This window comes from Malaclemys terrapin, chromosome 8 (genome assembly GCF_027887155.1).
Source record: "Malaclemys terrapin pileata isolate rMalTer1 chromosome 8, rMalTer1.hap1, whole genome shotgun sequence".
NCBI classification, from domain to species: Eukaryota; Metazoa; Chordata; order Testudines; family Emydidae; genus Malaclemys; species Malaclemys terrapin.
The window spans coordinates 61,740,717-61,746,716 of record NC_071512.1 but is presented as its reverse complement, the minus strand read 5'-3'; the positions used below and the strand labels follow the sequence as shown (position 1 = coordinate 61,746,716).

Below are 6,000 nucleotides of genomic sequence, written 5' to 3'. Positions count from 1 at the left end.
GCCCGGGTCAGTTCTAGGAGTGGGTGAGCAGTGCATTGTTGAACTGCTGTGTCATTTTTTTAAATTATTATTATTATTGCTCTGCTCTGATTGGCCAGGATTTATTTTGTTGGTTTGTTTTGGGGCTGAATGGCTGGCTATGTGGATTTTGTTGGTGGGGGGTTGTTTTATTGTGCTCAGCTGCTTGGGAAGTGGGTTTTTGTTTGTTTGTTTGTTTTGGGAGAGGGGCAGTGCCAAATACATTTTCTGCCTTGGGTGGCAGAACAGCTAGGGCCACTCCTGCAAAACACCCTGTGATAGAGTGCCTGGAATCAGCCACTGATCTTGCACGCTAGCCACTGTTCAATCAGTTAGACCCCTCCCCCAGAGGGCCTGAATAAGAAGAGGAGTCCCTAATTACCAGATCAGATTAGAACTAGGTAGGACTAGGAGACAAGATAAAAGAGCACAGGAAGGCAGGACAAGGGGAAAAGAAGAAGAAAGAGCGAGGCAGGCCTGACAAAGACAGCTCTCTGTGTAGAAAGAGCTTTTACCACACATAATTTATTCTTCACTTACAAAGTATAAAAGAAGGTATTGCAGGCTTCCAGCAGGAAGAGACTTCTATGCAGCCTTCTCAGCCCAAGCCCAGACTCATTCTTTGAGCTTCCCGTTCCTCCCACTTATATCCTCCCAGTTCCTGAATCAATTGCATCATTAGCCCAGCCATTGTCAGCCACCTGTCAGTAATCCTTAGACTGATCAATTGGCTTCATTTAAGCTTGCATTCTTCCAATTGCTGCAGCAACTTCAGTGACCAGGGAGCTACTAATAGCTGTTTAGCTACCTCTGTTTACAGTCACTCAACAGCTAAACCAATTTCATAAACCTTTCATCAGTTTCTGACTTTTATAATCTTTGGTAATTTTGCTCTCTGTGCAACAAAATTTCATACATCAAAAATGTCTGCTGGGCCATCTGTAGCCTTTGTTTTTAAGGATGTAAATATTTTGGCCAGGTGGGTGTTGATTATTCATAACAGTTGCTTAGCTACTAGCAGTTATCAATGCGTAATTTAACATGCTTAACTTTGATTTCTCCCTTTATAGATATCTTTCAACTCAAGTAAATAAATAAATGACAATTTGGACCAAATTCAGTTACGCATTAGTGGGTACAATACCCATTATAGTCGATGGAAGTTGCAATCCTGCATCAGGGACAAATGTCAGCCAATTGTCTTTGCATTGTCCCCAGCTAAGCATCACCCAATGCCATTACTAGTCCTTCAATTATTTATAAATTCATTGTCTGGGTACAACAATCTAATCAGCAGATTATTATGTGAAACTAGATAGTTTTGTTTTAAATAAATAAAAATGTACATACAGGTTCTTAGCTAAGACATTTGAAATAATTATATTTTTGTACTGAATGGGACTCTGGAGAGTTGAGTTCTATTCCTGGCTTTGCCACTTGGGAAATTCACTAAATGTCTGTGCCTCCATTTCCCCACCTGAAAAATTGGAGACAATGAACTGTATCTCTCTTAAAAAACACTTTATCTCCCAGTGAAAAATACTACATAACAGTTAGGTATTTATTATCATTAAATCCAAGTTCCTTTCATAGATGAGGAAAAAACAAGGATAGACAAGGAAAATACATAAAACTAATATCACCATTTTCATTATTTTATGGGAAAGCACTGACAATTTAGAACAATTGTAGCATGCTTCATCCAAACATGATTGAAGACTCGATTGACTTTAGGAAAGTTAGTGCCTTGAGTGAAATAAGCAGCTTGAAGTAGAATGTTATTGCAGCTCTCAGCTGCCAGAAGTGTTGTTTGTTTCCTGAGCTGATTTTTATAGGTTAGGGATGAAGAATGAGCTCTTGTGGGAAGATTGCCAAGGAGTGCAAAGAAAATACTGACTTGTGCTGTTCTGCTGAAAAAAGAAACATTATTTGCTCTCCCACTTGTTGACCTATAAGCCAGATATTTATAAGGCATTATAGCTTGCCTATGAGCCAGATGACTTCCCAGAATGCTGCTCTTCAGTCATGCTAAGAAGAGCAAAATGCTAAGCTTGCTAGAAATTACTAGCTCAAGAATAATTAAACGAGGATAAATATTTTTAGCGTTTTATTGTACTAGCCACAGACACTTTGGTTAGCAAGGTTTGATTTTTTTTACTGAAAAAATGCCATAAATAACAGCTGCTTGATTATGTAGTTAGCAATTTATTGGAAAGTTAGGAAATGTGTTAAAAATAAGATACGTCTGTCTGTGATAAAGAGGAAATAGTGAAAATGAAACTGGAAACAACCTCTGTATAATCATACTAAACTATCAGCATTTTATGAATGCCTGTCAGTCTTAAAATCAATCTGTCACCAACTGCAGAGTGGTTTCACAGATCATGGTAATATATGCCTTTCTGTTCTGATGTCTCTCTAACTATTGAATACATTCAAACCTATGGAAAACATCAATTATTGATTTGTATGGATTATTATGTAACACTGAGGTGTATTTTAATACTGGACAAAAATAGCAAAGTTTGCAAACTTTGTAAACATTGGCTGGAGAAAAGGTATAACCCCGCTCTGTGCAGCTTTTAAATGAGCATAGAAATTGTTTGCAAATTGCACAAAGCTTGATATTGCCCATTTTCATTTTAGACAATGTGACCTTAAAGACATGCAAATAGTTATTGCTAATTTGCCAGAGTGTTTAATTTTGAAGATTTACATAAATAATGACTTTTACACACACGGTGAATTCCTGGCATCATTGAGGTCAATAGCAAAACTCCCATTGACTTCAGTGGAGCCAGGATTTCACCCCTGGAGTCTTAAACTGTACAAAAACCTAACCTAGATAGTGTAAAATGTCCAGCTTGTCAGTTTTAGTTCTCCTCTCAACTAGAAGAATATGTATTTAAACAATGTATTAGCTAATTAACTTGTTGTAAACCACTACCTATTCTCCTATGCTGCACTGGGCTTTTCAACACCCAACCTTTACTCAGGTCATACATCTACCATTTTCTACATCCTGCAGCGAGCTATCCTGCTATGCACCATCAGGATGGCCACTGGAAGCACTATATTCACCCATAGCATGGCTCTACATGCTAAGGGTTCATACTAGGGAAACAAACTCTCCATTTCATTAATATTTTGATATCATTACTGGGAAAATCACAAAGGGTTTGAACTGGTATCTCACAGATCAGATGCTTTCCCAAACCTTGTCACAACTCAGACATTCAGTCAGCAAAATCAGGCTGTAATTGCTGTGAGTTCAGAGTGTGTGTGTGTGCGCGTGCACGCAGGGTTGTAGGAGGGGGAAATTTTTGATAGCCCAGAGCCCAGTATCATGCCAATCCCACTGCCCTCAGCTGGAATACCAGTTGTTATGCTTATTGCTGAAAGCGGTTGAAAGGAGGCCTTTCTGAAACCTTCGCACAGAACAAGAGGGTAAGTGAGTGACCATGAGGAATAAACACGATCCCGTGGCATCCTGACTTGAGCTTTTTGCTGAAGGATGTAGTTCTGCAAGATGGAAAGTCTGGCAATAGTTAACTATTGCTATGTGAAATACATCTGATAAACTGACGAACAACTCCCCACCTGACAGGCTGGAAAACTACATACTACAGGTTGGAAAATTCCACACTTAGTGTTACATTGCATTTTTAAGAACAAAACTGCTGAGGAGATGCTAACAAATTGGGTATAAAAAGAGGAAGAAATCTGAGCTCGGTGGACATTTGAATACCTCTCAAGTTCCCCTGCAGATGGAAGGCCAGCCACTGGATGTCTGCAGTTATCCACTCGAGACATCCTCAAGACCTTGGGTAAATATGAATCTGGGATTTTTTGGGGTGTTTTACTAACCTGTTGCAGATGTGTGTAAGCGCTTGAAACTAAATAAAGTAAAGCTTTAAGTAAAAGCATTCTTGTATTATACTGCTTGGGCAAACCATCTAATCAGTCAGTCGGCCATGTCCCCATTGATATATTTTCTGCTACCGCCTTACCAGGAATAATAGTTATCAAGAGCTTCTGGTGCCTCTCCTCTGACTAGACTAACGATACCAGGAAAAATAAAAAGTCTCACAGGATTTTGTCTCTTCTTTTTCCATACTCAGCTAAAGCCAGGATGCAGCACAGGCACATACAAAAAATAAATAAATGTTTTAAATGTTGGATCAAAAATATTCAGAGCTTAAAAAGAGATTCAATTCAGCTTTAATTTGAATTCAAGGCAAAGGTTTGGGCCATTTTTATCTTAAATTGTTTTATTTTCACCGAATAGCTATTATTTTCCTAAAGAAGTCAGGGTTGCATCACATTGGAAGTTATAATACTTATGTTGCTTCCTGAGCTGGGGTCTAAGTACATGTCTAACTTTAAGCATGTGGGAAGTTAATAGAACTACTCACATCCAAAAAATAGGTATGTGCTTACATACCTTCCTGAGCCAATGCCTTAATTAGCATTCTCCTTCCCTGACCCTCATGTAATCAGTGTAAGAAGTAGTTTTAGGCTGACCCTTATTTGATGCAGACAGGGTAGCAAAACTAAGACAGACAGATGCCATAAACTTAAGCTGCAAGCCACAACTTTAGTTAAATTTTAGCACAAGGGAGGGATGCTACCCACCCATCATCTCTCCTTTCCTATACCAGGAATTTAACTGGTTCCAGTAAGGGAGTTATAGGGCTCCTTACCATATAACCCATAATTTGAAGTAGGTTCTCCTGAGCCTACCCCTCAAGATTCATCTCTCTGAGTCTTAGCACTACTTCCCCAAAAAGGGTGGGGACTTCAGCCTGAGAGATCTACAAGGTCTGACCTTGTCCCACTAAGGCCACAAGGTCTCACTCCATGAGTTCAAGGTCCATCACCAAAATCCTAGGTCTTTTATCTATGGGAACGGAACTGTTCATTTTATCCTTTCAACTGCACTGGAAACCGGCCACGCAAGCTGCGACAAATTAACAAGTCAAACCAAGTACCTCAGTTAGGTACAAGCACACTCCTGCTTAACTGTGGCATGGAGATGCTGGGAGGAAGGCAAAAAAACAAACAAACAAAAAAAAAACCTCCCCCAAACCCCCTGGTCTTCTGCCAATTGACCCATGGGAGAAAACATCTTTCCTGAGACCCAAAAAGGAGATGGCTAAACCAGCAGCACCTATCAGTTCAGACTGCCATTCCTAGTCCAGGGTTGGGATGCTGGAACAGAAGCAGAAGAGGCTCCACTCAGACCTTGCTCCATGTTCAATCCTGGGAGCTGGGGTATACTAGCCAATCAGAACCTTTCCCCTCCAGCTGGCCAATGGATGCCAGAGACTCCCGGGGGAGGGAATGACTTGGTGTCTCTCAGTGAGTGTCTCCCTACCTCACTGCGGGGACTGGCCCACTTCACCATCAGCCCCATCAAGTTCTCCCGTTGAGGCAGATGGGTGACATTTTGATCGACAAACAGACCACTTTCATCACAATATCCTGAGAATGACTGAAGTACGTTTTCATAAAACAGTATTTTTCACAACACAAAGTGAGCTGGCTGGACAAAGGGATAGTTGGAATCAAATATGCACCCCTCTGTGCAGTCTCCTTTTTCTATCAGATAAGAAAATACAGTAAATGTCTCAACAGAGAGGGGGGAAAAGACAAACAGCATTATCAACTTTATTTAAATAGATCTAGGTTGCTTAGCCAGTAGCAATAGCAGATGTTCTCAGAAGATAAGCCTCACATGTCCCTAAACTGCTAAAATTTTCTTGAGCCCCATTGCGGGGTTTTGGTTCACTTATCCTTCTGTCTCTCTTTCACAAAAGGAAAAAAAAAGTTGAGGGTCAGACAATGCATTAAGAAGAAACTGAATACTCATCCCATGTCATAAATATGAAGATAGCTGATTTAAGAAAAAAGTATTTATTTTGATCTATTTATAAAATTTCACCAGCGGTCATATTTTGTATCTCAAAAAGACCCTCTCTT

General features: G+C 40.0%; 1 long non-coding RNA gene across 1 annotated transcript in view; it reads left to right on the top strand.

The window, feature by feature from the left end:
• Positions 1–3,728: 3,728 nt before the first annotated feature.
• LOC128841469 (uncharacterized) overlaps positions 3,729–6,000 on the top strand; it is a 40,581-nt gene continuing 38,309 nt past the window's right edge. The window contains exon 1 of the long non-coding RNA XR_008445845.1: positions 3,729–3,845. This is a non-coding gene — a long non-coding RNA (uncharacterized LOC128841469). The remainder of the gene's footprint in view (positions 3,846–6,000) is intronic.